Here is a 12150-nt window from a genome sequence, read left to right as displayed (position 1 = left end):
CTAAAGGCGTCCCTCCGGCTCCAGGGCGGGCGGCTGCCCGTCTGAGGCTCCATATGGCACCTTGAGTCGGCGTGTCAGTAATGGCTTCCATGAAACCAAAGCCCCATCCTGTGTCACCACGGCTTTGAGCAGGTGGCAGAAGAAACCAGGTCTTAATGGCCAGTCAGAAGCCTCGTTCACCGAGTTAACGACAGCCGCATAACGCGCACTGATTCACTGAGCGTGGGTAAACCGTTAATAAGGCTCACTGGAGGAGGCTAATGACGCTGCGTACCTGGCAGCATCAGTCTTTCATTCATTTTGGGGCTTCAAGAGTCTGGTAAGTAAATACATGTACTGAAGGATTTGGCTGACCCATATATGTCAGAGAGTTCCTCTGGGACGTCTTCAGCACGTCCGGAAGCCTTTACTACTTCCACAACACCCTTGTGAGGAAGCGCGGCTCAGCTGCAAGAGGGACACTTGGAGATCAGGTGCCTCAGTTAAAGGTCACAAAACTGTTCCGTGGTGGAGCTGAGGATGAACCCAGTCTGCCATGTCGACTTTACCAAACCACACAGGGCCGTTTTTTTAAAAAAAAATAATTCTATAGTCGCAGTTCTTTCCCCACACTAAAATACATAGTTATGCGGTTCACTGAGACTCACCAAAAGATACTTTGTTCTGGAAAGTAATTGTTCATCTCGGGGCACATTCATTTTCTTTTTCAAAAGATATGTTAATACAGCTTGCTTTTTTTTTTTTTCCAAAGCATATCTGGGTTTGCTTACTTTTATATCAGACTTTAGAAAAGCGGTGAATAGGTACGCACCTGTCATTTCTTCAGAAACAAAGTGAGACTGAGGTTTCACAGCATGCAGGGATGGAGTTTGTTTACTCTTTTAATTGGTCATTACCTTCTCTTTTGTAAATAGTTTTAAATTAGGAGGAAGTGAACTGACAAATATATGCAGTCTCATTACAGTGTCTCATCTTTCCTGATAACAGCATTAGTAGGTTATGGATTAAGTCAGTAAAAGCAGGCACACTGATTAGAAAGTCAGAAGACCTCTCACGTACATTTGTAACAAACCCTGCACTGAGGACTAAAAATGAAGTGGTTTACACACCTGTTGTCTCAGGTACGTTCTATATCACACCTTCATTGGTGACTAACCTGTTCATTTGGGTTCCTATTCCAGAATGCAATTGCAGGAGGAGGAATCAGAGTATATTTAAAAAAAAAAAAACAAACAACAAACAACCCAAACTGAAAAAGCTATAGAGAGATAGGAAGAGAGATTTGGGCAGAGCTTGGACATGGCACAATAAATGTGAATCATTAACAGGCAAAGAAAGGAGGAATAGTTATAGGGGAGGACAAAGGTTATAGTGATATACACAGAGGAGCAATCCAGAAAGCTGTATTCTTTGGGAAGGTGGATTATTTAAAACATATTTTTGGAAGGGATTTAAACTAGGAGAAGGACTTGACTAGTTTGGAGAAGTTTAGGTGCAGCCAAAAAGTGATCCAACAGGGAAAATGCAAAGAATATGTCAATACTAGTTCTATGTAGAGCTATTATCTGTGTTGTTAGACATCTCCTTTTGGTAATATCCAAAGATACCCCAGCAATATATGAGTGATGTAACTGGCTCATCAGTTACTGCCACCTCATCCACATTCATCTTCCCCAAAGAGTTTTTGTTTTGGTAGATAGGGGATGTTTTTAATATTCTTACTGGGAGTTAGAAAACAGATGGACTATTTAAGAGGGGACGACAGTCACGTAGGACAGGAAAAAGAACTTTGGTTTGATATGCAATTAATTGGGGGCACTGTCAGCTATTTTAAAAATGTATGGGGGGAGGGAGGATTTCCTGCTCAAATAGAGGAAGCAACACTTGAAAACAGAAACAAACTTAAATCTACTGGAAAAAAAAAAGTGGCACACTGTTTGGGAGAGTACAAGACTGAACTGTGTAGTCACTGTATACAAAATGAGGAAAAATTACTGGATGAACACTTTATACAGTGTTTCCACTAACACTGGTGATATTAATGCAAAACTAGAAAACTGATGCCACAGCTCAATGTGTATATTTTTAGTATAGTACTACACAAAACAGCAGTCCTGTTTTATCTGGAGAGGCAAAATGTAAAAAAGCTAACATAAAATTTCCTTCTGCCTTATTAATATTTCTCTACACTCAGTTATAATACTTGGATTCCTAACCTTGTATGGCTCCATACGCACATTTTATATATCACTAGAGTAACAAGTCACATTTCATTCTCCAAAGACAAAAAAGGCAGCAGAGCACAAAATACATGTCTAGCCCTGAGTTCCCCTTACTTGCAACTGTGGGGCACTTCTACCACATTTCCTTTTTTTTTACCTCCACATTTGCTTTACATCATGGTTCTCAGTTGGATGTAGGCAAAATCAGGTGTTATCTCTATGACGCAGATAAACTGGAGCAGGAAACACACATTTCCCCACCTCATCTTTTGGAGTGAAAAAAAATACTTACTGGTGGGGTAACCCAGTGGTCAGGAGCTTCAAATTGGTTTGGACAGATGTCTGAAGGCTGCATAGCTTGATGACCTTCCCTGCTAATCCCAAGTATTTCCTTCTCTTCCTACAGGCGACCTCTTCTCTTCTCTGGTTCTCCTATTTCCTCTCCCTCTCCAATGCACCCTCTATCACCAGGCATCAGCAGTAGGGTTGGATTCCGCTCCTGCAGTGAGAGAATGAGATTATTTCCTCCTCCATCTCCTTTTCCTCTTCTCCCATTGCTGCCAACTCCTGCAGTAGTCGGTGTTTTTTCTTAAAGCCTCAGGTGCAGGAATTATGTGATTACACAGGAATTTCATCTTCCATTGAAAATAAAATGTCCCTAGCTACTGAAAACTCAGTGCAACAGAAGCCAAATACAAATAACGATCCACTTCTGGATGTAGGGAAAAGGTTGCTTTGATTTCTGAATGCTTGAACTTGACAACATGGTCCCTGTCCTGGCTGCTCTTATATGCAACAGCATTTGGTACCAGGTATAGTTAACTGTAGCCATGGAGCCAGAGCACCCAGCTGTTGCGGTGGGAGGAAAGATTCATTCCAAATTGCATTTTTGTCTGAGCTGCTCAGGGCAGGAATGCCCATGCACAGGGCAGAGGCACAAGACAAGGAAAATGAAGCTGTGACAGCTCTGAATCCCTCATGCCGACAATGCTGTAGTAATATTAGAGCTCCAATAGTCCGTCTTTATAGTAAAACAACCCGTATAAATAGGACCTCGTGGAAGTAATATCAACTGATACTGTGATCTTCAAACCTTCTGCATTGCTGCATACTTTGGAGCTCTCACTGTTCCTGTCCAGTTGACAGAGATACTGATAACCAGCTGGAGGAGTGATTCATAATTATTAAAAGCCCAGAGGTGGTGGGAGGGAAGGCACCTCTGCCTTAACTCACACAGAGCAGTCACCTCTCACCTATATTTACTGAATGGTTTGCTGGATCAAAACAACTGGGGCAGAAATAAGGTCCCAACTTCCTAGTATGGATTAGTTTGGTTTCAAAAGAAGTGAGTTTAAGTGTAATTTCTATGGGGCAGAGTTACAGAATAGATCTCACACCAAGTTGTTTACACAAAGTTGATGAAAACTGCAGCTCAAAGCACTATATAAAAATATCACAAGTAAGTAAAATTAAATTGGTGGTGTTTTACAAAATCAAAGGTAGAAGGAAAGAGCAAGAGAAAATTCAGTCATGGTTTAGGAGTATCCAGCAATATACCATAAAGTCCTTTCAGTCCAGTGCTAGAATGTTTTCACCTCAAAAAAATCTAGACTGCATGGGCAGAGACTAAAAGAAAATTACTGTGAACTAAATATCTGAGCTACTAAATAAGGACTATTGAAGAGAATATTCAAATACGAGCATTACTTGAGAGTCTAGTCACCTGCATACCTACTCCACATTAGCTGTTAAAGAAAACTCAAAAGTTTTAAGTATCTGCAACAGGATATGGACTTTTTACTGTTAGGAAATGTGCCCAAGTCCAGCCCAGGTTAGAAATTACTCATTACGTGATAGATACTCAGTTTTGTATTAATCACACCCATTCTAGTTCCTGCTATTCACTGTCATGGATCATCACTAAAATCTGAAGGATCAGCTGAAGGCTGAGGGTTAGGTCTCCATGGAATTTATAATTTCTCATTACAAATATCTCTGGACTGGAGAAGAGGCTTGGGATTTCCCTGTGTGGATAAACAGGAGGCATTGGTTCCCAGAAGAGTGAGCTAGTCAGCAGTATTAAGACTAACTTTAAAATGCAACAGTCCAGACACTAAAGTGGGATGAAGTGGATAGAGTGGTCTGTGTACCATGCAAGGAGGTTAAAAATATGCATATCATGTGCTGTTACCAGTGATTACCAAACAGGGAGATTCTTTTTTATTAACTCTTTCAGAATGAATACTCTCTTTGTTGTTGGTGCATCTGCAAGGAGTTTTTGTTCCCAGATGTTTATTCTCAGCCCTGTAGTTCTTGTGTAAGTAGTCTTCCCCAAATGTGGTCCTAGCTCTATGCAATGATTAAGAGTGTTTTCAGGATGCTTGGCCCACTAGTTCTTGTTGTTAGTCCACTTACAGCTTTCTGAACATGCACATGTTCTTCTCGTGATTTCTAGACAAAGTGTCCTGTGGCAGTCCCCAGTATTGCTGAGCTTCTCCTGGCTGGTAGGACATTTCATCAGAAGACTCACAGTCTTCAAGAGAAAGATTTCCAACTAGCCCCTGGAGAAGCACTTTCCATTTGTCAATGTCTTTTCATCACCCTCCTACACCCCATCACCACCCACAGCTCTGAGAGGTGTTGGTGATCTCCCCCTTGTCATCCAAGAGCAGCAAGAAGGAAAGTGGTCTCTTGAGATTGCACTCCAGTGCCATCTGAAATGCCTCCAAATGTGTGCCTGTGTTTCTGTTTCATTGACAATGTTGTCTCACACATTTTGGGGATGAGAGAACAAGTCAAGGCAGAGGCCTTTCCCACCAAGGTGAAAGGGGCAGGACTCTTAGACAGACAAAACCCTAGCAAAATCTTTCAGTGCTTTAAAGGCAAGTGACAACACCTTTGAAAAAAAATATTTGACCCATTTAAGATAAATTCTGTGTATTTTGCTTTGCATGAATAGTTGCTAATGTTAGCAGGAAGAAGATGAGCAGAATGTGTCACTACTCGCTTCCCTCTGCATTTGAATTTTCTGTGATACATGCATTTTTCACTTAGAAGTTGACAGGCCTTTTCAAAAAGAACCTTTATTTTTATTTTCCCCCATAAAACCCAGGAAACCCATGGATGATAGGCTGGCAGTAGTGACCAGCATGGAATAATCATCCCTTTAACACAGTTAAGAGCATATAGAAGAGGATCTGCAGGATCCACGTCACCTATGTAGAGGAATGAAGAGGCTCTGGACCTGGGCATTTGGCTGACAGACCACTGCAGTAGTGATGCTGTTGGTACGTGGGGCGTTCAAACAGGTTGTCTGTCAACATGCTTTTGAGTCCCTAATTGTGTACATCCAAGTTTGGTCTTCACCTCTGGGAAACTGTCTGTGTACCTGTTGCTATTTCTCTATTGGGTCTGGCTCTTAACTCTAAGATTTGTAGCTTACAATTTCCTTTTGCAGGCTCAGCCTTTCTGTGGTCCTTTCTAGTTTTGTCACCACTAAGATCCCTGATCTTGTTTAGGACTTCAGCCACTGTTGTCTCAAGAATGTGGGGCTATGTCCTGGATCAGACATAACATTGTTGGAAGTGAAACAGTAGCTACGGATACCATCTGCTCAGGATACTGTGTCAGTGCTATCCCCTGGCTTTGCTATTGCTAGCCAGATTTGCAGAAGCAATAGGAAAGTTAGCAAAGCAAAACAGCCGGGGCTGGGTTGTGTTTATTACACTCTGTTTCTTTGCAGCTGGTCAAAATAGCCAGTACCTTCCGAATCTGACCAGCTCAAAACACAAGTGAAAGCTGAACATGAAGCAAGCACCAGGCAAGGCTGGGGCAGTGTCTTCTGGTTAGTTACCTGATCCTCTTTGTCATGCCCTGTTTCAGCAGCAAGAACATACGGCCCAGTGTGCACACTCAAACCAGAAGACATAAGTGCTAAGCCAGAAGATCTCAACTAGTTTTAACATCTCCTAAACCCCGAGGCAAGACCCCAAGGAATACCTTGTGTGGGGCAGTGGGGTCACAAGCAGCCAGGAAGCCCCCAGGACAGCAGAGGCTGCAGCTGTGGCCCCACTGGGCTGCTGTGGAGCAGCACTGAGCTGCTAAGAGCTGCTGAGCTGAGCTCAACCTTCAACCCCAGACAGTCTTCAGGGGTCCTGGCCCTCTCCCAGCCATGGTGTCCTGCCAGGGTCGTGTATCTGCTGCTCACCTGCCCGCAGAGCACTCCCAGGCCAGAGGACAGCAAACTGCCCAGCCCCTGCAAGCTCAGCTGTTGCAAGGAGGACAGAGATGGTCTCATTCAAGGAGCTATTACTGGTCAGTAAGCATACTGCAGTGACTGCTCCCTGCTTACTTACCCTGCATCTGCTCATGAAAAACACCACTGAAACTAGTCTTGGGCCGTTAACTTTGCCTGGCACTCCAAGACTGGGATTTGTTTTTTTGTGTTAAAGAAGGTTTTCCAAAGGGGCAGATAATTGCAGTTCATTCTTGAATTTAAACCCCCCCCCCCCATCTTTCTTGTTATGTATAATTTTCTTGCATAATTTCGAATTTGTTTCCCCTCTGCTTCACTGACTAGAAGTGTGGGGCAGGGACCCAGCACAGCATCTGGGAAGCTGCTGCAGTCCCACAGCTGGGCTGAATGCCCACAGCAGCTTGGGTGCCGCTGGAGCTGGAAGGAGAGGTGGCTGCCCAGGTGTCATCCATTGAAGGAAAGAAATGCCTAAAGCAGCATATACTTAAGGTTACCGCCTCCCAGATGGTCCTTTACTCAGGACATCCCAATATTCTTCTAGTTATGGAGCAGGGCTTTGGGCTTAGGTTCACTCTGAGAAGCTAAAGAAATGTTTACCATTTTCTGTAATAGAAGCAAAGCTTAAATGAATTATTATAATAATATCCAGAGACTGTGTGTCTTAGATTTTACCACACAATCATAAGCGCAATCAATGTCAATGACTTCCATTTAATTTCAGACAAAGTTTGCTTTTAAATACCACAGCAGATTTGACACGGCCAATGATAAATGGAATGCAATTAGTTCTACTATTTGCTTTAATGATATGCTAAATTATTTCTTACAACAGACCATTTATTATCCAAAGCTAATGGTTATACTCTTGCATTTAACAAGTCTAATATATCTTAAACCGTGGCAAACTGATAAGTTTCAAATTGAGATATTAAAGTCTAGAAAAAAAGTCATTCCATGAATGAATTCCATCTAATAAATCCTTGCCAAGACCCAAGTCACCATTTTCACAAAGAAGTCTTAAACTGTAACAATTTTGTATGTATTTCTCATCGCATAAATAAAAAAAACTTAATTATGCTGCCTCATAGTGATTTACAGTCAATATATAATCTTAAGGAAAATGTCTGAATTTAAATGTTCTTATGACATTTTTAACATATTGCTTCTTCTAATTGCTAACAAGACAATCTTTTTTTTTCCCCCCTGAAATTTATCAAGAGTTTATCACAGTAGTTGCAAATTAATGAAGAGAGTGTAGTCCCTGAGAATACAAATATTTGATCTTATGAATTGTTAGTCCTTATACTGCAATGTTGCTTGCCATGGAGCTTACCCAAGTGTTCTACATTCTGAATTTCCATCACCCTTTTCCTTCAGTATATGCTTTCTTCATGTGGAGCTAATCCATATAATGAGAGATGTAAACTACTTATAAAATAAAAAGCTGAAAACAGGTAGCAGCAGAGCACCTGATCCTGGAAATCATATTTTGGCTGAAAACATAAGTGTCTGTACTTAAGGAAAAATTACTTACACAAATTTTATAATTTCTGCAAGGTACTAAAGCTACCCTGTGAATGCCAGGCTTTGATATTTCAATGCCTGTTAAAATTCCATGGTGGCAAAAGCACCAGATCTCCAAGACTCTGGAAAATCTTCCTGCAGTTAACTGCCACAGTGGAAAGTGTATTGCGTTTTTTAATGTGCCACATTACACTGACATCCTTGAGTCTTTAAAAAAAAAGACCAACGCAGAATTACCACAGGGACTTTAAAAATTCCACTGTAAGATTTTTTAAAAAAATATTTCTTCATATTTTTCACTCATATCCCGATTTCCTTTTATCATCAAAGGACGGGTCTGTCCCACCTTGATTTGTTTAATTCCAGGTTTCAAAATAATACAGGCACAGCAAATTCTGGTTGCTATTTAGAGAAAATTAATTCCTTTCATAACATGACGGTTACAGAAGGGGGCATTTAATTCCCCTTTCTGCAGTTACCTTAATAAGGACAAGCCAAGCCCTGGGCCATCTACACCAGGGCACTCTGCCCCAGTCACTCCACATTCACTCACCTGGCCCCTCCCAAACTCCCTTTGCTCTCCCAGTCCTTCCTTCCTTCCTTTCCACTTGCACCTGGCTGCAGCCCCACCAGGCACATCTCTAAATCTTACACTCTTCTGCAACTTCCCTAATATTTCCTCTTCCTTCTATTTATCTAATTCCTTGGGGATTTTTTTCTCATCCTACTACCTTCCCCCATTTTCTGAGCTCCATGTCTTCTTGCTCCTTGTTGTGCAGGGAACTCTTCTTCTCAAGAGTTTAATCCCCCTGAAGATGATAGGAAGAGGTGTCACCAGGGATAAGGCCAAACTCAGAAAATGTACCAGTGTTTCATGATGAACACTTAAACCCACCCCAAATACCGTATTGTTCTCAGTAAAATCTTAAAAACTAGCAACCATGCATTGTTCCTTCTGCCAAGGACTACACAGAAATGGGGATGTAACAGCATTTTAGCATTTTTCTCTAGGAGAAAAAGAAATGGACTAGACATTCAAATCATCTGCTGTCCATACAATGTGGTCATAAATCTGTTCACTTTGAATAAAAACAGCAACTGCAACAGGGTGATTTGACATGGGTAATCCCACTTGCAGGACCACAGCTAAAACACTGACCATTTACTCTGAAGTTCTGTCTCATTGTTGTCTCTGTAAGGCATCTGGTTTCTAAATTCTGATCAGAAGAATATTCCCATCATCCAGATGATATCCTGCCTCCTGCCAACCTTTTGGCTGGGATAACATTTCCTTGAGGTTCTCCGTCTAGATAAAAGAGCCCTCAACAAACTCCACATGACTGAGCTAGGGCTGCCCAAAGCAGCAAGCTCTGCTTCTCTCCTGTAAAACTCCACAGTACATATTCATCACCCCTGCATTTATCATAGCAAGATTCATAAGGATTTTTGACAGATGAGACATAACTTCTAAACTTCAATTTTCCAACAGAAATACCAGAAAGTGGCAGGCTGCTGTTTCTTTGTCAGATTGAAGGAAGGCTACAGATACTGATAGCAGCAGTCTATCCTTGCAGCAAAGGCAATCCATACTTGCTATACCTTCCCCTTGGCTCTGGTTGGATACAGCTCTGTGATTTTAGTGCTCCAAAGTCTCTGCATTTCTCCAGGGTAGCACGTGTCTTTTTCTAGGGAGTCATGTCAGAAGTCCCATCTGCAGCAGGTCTTTCAGCTTTTTCTTCCAAGTGAAAGGATTTATTTAGCAAATAGAGTCCTCTTCTTTTGGTGGGAGGACACTGGATAAAGCTCACATTCTGCTTATGATTTTTTTCTGCAGCAGAGGGGCCACTTGCACCACGATGAGGTGTCAACAGGAGCTCAGCAATCATCTGCTCTGTTTAGCCAGTCAGCAATGGCTTGGACCAGCCACAGCACGCACTGCCTCCTCCCTGTCTGGCCCTTGGCAAGCTACTGTGAGCAAGGGGTGTTAGGGTATATGCGGATAACCCAGGGCTGTGGAAAAGGAAGGAGACAGGGATGTGATAAGATGATCTGGGATTTCTGCAGTATGAAAAATAAGGAATAAATCATGGGAAGCAACTGTGGTTACTGCTGCTGTCCATAGAGCAAATTGTCTCTTCCTACCACACCTTAGATGAGCTTTTGTGGGATGGTGGCACCACAGAACTGTGGCGCCCATGTACCGTTTCCATTCACCAAAGTCCCATATGGAAGATTTAAATCACACATTCACATGGCATCCTTAATGGCCCAATGAGTAAAGTATAAAGTAAAGGTAGTAAAGTGCTGCAGTGAAATCCCTTAGGACATTGATGAGAAAGCACGCAGCTCTGCTTCCCGCAAGACGGGTGCTAATTTCTTCCGATGGTAGTACCAAGCTGTCACTGCGGCTGCTTGCTTTAGCACGAGATGCCAGCTGCACGATACCATTAGCATTCCTCATCAGCCGTGGCTTATGTCTCTCTCTGTGCACAATGTTGGAAAACCAGGTCATTCTCTTGGCTCATCCTCCTCTGATAACTCCTCTTTTCTTCCACTGCCGGGAAGCTGAGGACAGCATAATTAGTTTTCACTGATGTTCAGCTCTACGTGCAACTGCTTTTGGCTCAAGCCAAAAATGAAGTTTTCGCATAGTTTGCATGCCCTAATAGGAGGGAAGCTTGAGACAAATTTGAGAGGTACCCATTTGCCTTCTATTATAATGATTCAGCTGATATTTTTCAGAAGACCTCAAAGAATACTAATGACATGTTAAGCTTCCAGTACTTGCAGAACAGAAAATAAATGAGCAAGATTCCAATGAAAATACAAAGTTATATATCTACCCGTGCCAGATAACAACTGGTACTGCAAGGCTGTCATAACAAGCAACCCAAAATCATGTCCTTAAGCAGAAAAACTGCCCGAAGTTGTACTTAACTGCTTGGGGTTTGCAGGCAGATGAGAATCCTGATATTCCAAAGAAGCTGCAGGGGAAAGTAAAACAGAAAAAGTCAACGCAAACCCCAGATCAGAAGTTCAGCTTTTCATAATCAGACAGTGGAAATTATGACTTTTAAACCTGCGAGGAATAAATTTTCAGAGGACTGTATGAAGTGTGGTATAGAGAGATAAAGCAACAAACCTTACTAAAGGTGGAGTGATTTTGTGCTGTGGGTAAATGCATAAACATAAATGCCCATGAAGAATTATCTGGATGGTACAGGGGAGCTCGTATATTGGCAGAGTAACTGTATTGATAATTAAAGCTGCATTAATGTGCTTGAATGATGCTCTGAAAGTGTCACTGTAATGGAGGTCACAGCATCAACTAAAGCAGCTAGGCTGTGAGAGGAGGAGCTATGAGCTAGAGGCTCCTTGCCAGGAATGTGTTTAGAGTTTGACATGCTGGAACACTATTAAAAATAACATGATTTAATTAATAATAATAATAAAAACACCACCCTGCAATATTAGTATCCACTGCAATAATTGCAAAATGACCAAATTATGTGCAGTATTTCAGGAGATAAAAATGAAGCAGAGAATGCATTAACAGTTATTCATGTCTCCTCATCACCACGTGGGCTCTTTGGAAAGAAGCACATCAAGTTTCAATGAACTACATTGTGTTTTGTACACCTTGGGAGGCTGGAAAAGCTCAGAGGGACCCTGAAATTACAGTTGGAATTGATGACACTGGAAACATTTAAATTCCTCTTTTGCAGTGATTTAGGTTAGGAAGTCCTAAACATGGGGTATAAGCTGTCCAACCTATGCAAACAAATATGGATTCATTCATTCAATTAGGTGAAAGTTACAGCTCACTGGGAGAAAAATATCAACCAGAAGAGTTTGCAGATGGAGTTAGTGGGAATACCTGTGCTTCTAAAGAGAGATGTTTTCCAGAAAATTCATACTTAAGCATAGGTGATCCTAGCTGCCCAAATTCAGCAGAGTAATTTTACAGAAGCTTCACAGAATCACAGAATCATCTAGGTTGGAAAAGACCTTGAAGATCACCTAGTCCAACCATTGACCTAACACTGACAGTTCCCAACTACACCATACCCCTCAGCGCTATGTCAACCCGACTCTTAAACACCTCCAGGGATGGGGACTCCACCATCTCCCTGGGCAGCCCCAGATAAA

This window comes from Athene noctua, chromosome 2 (genome assembly GCF_965140245.1).
Source record: "Athene noctua chromosome 2, bAthNoc1.hap1.1, whole genome shotgun sequence".
In the NCBI taxonomy this organism is placed as follows: Eukaryota; Metazoa; Chordata; class Aves; order Strigiformes; family Strigidae; genus Athene; species Athene noctua.
The sequence above is the reverse complement of the archived record's forward strand: the minus strand, read 5'-3'. Positions refer to the sequence as shown.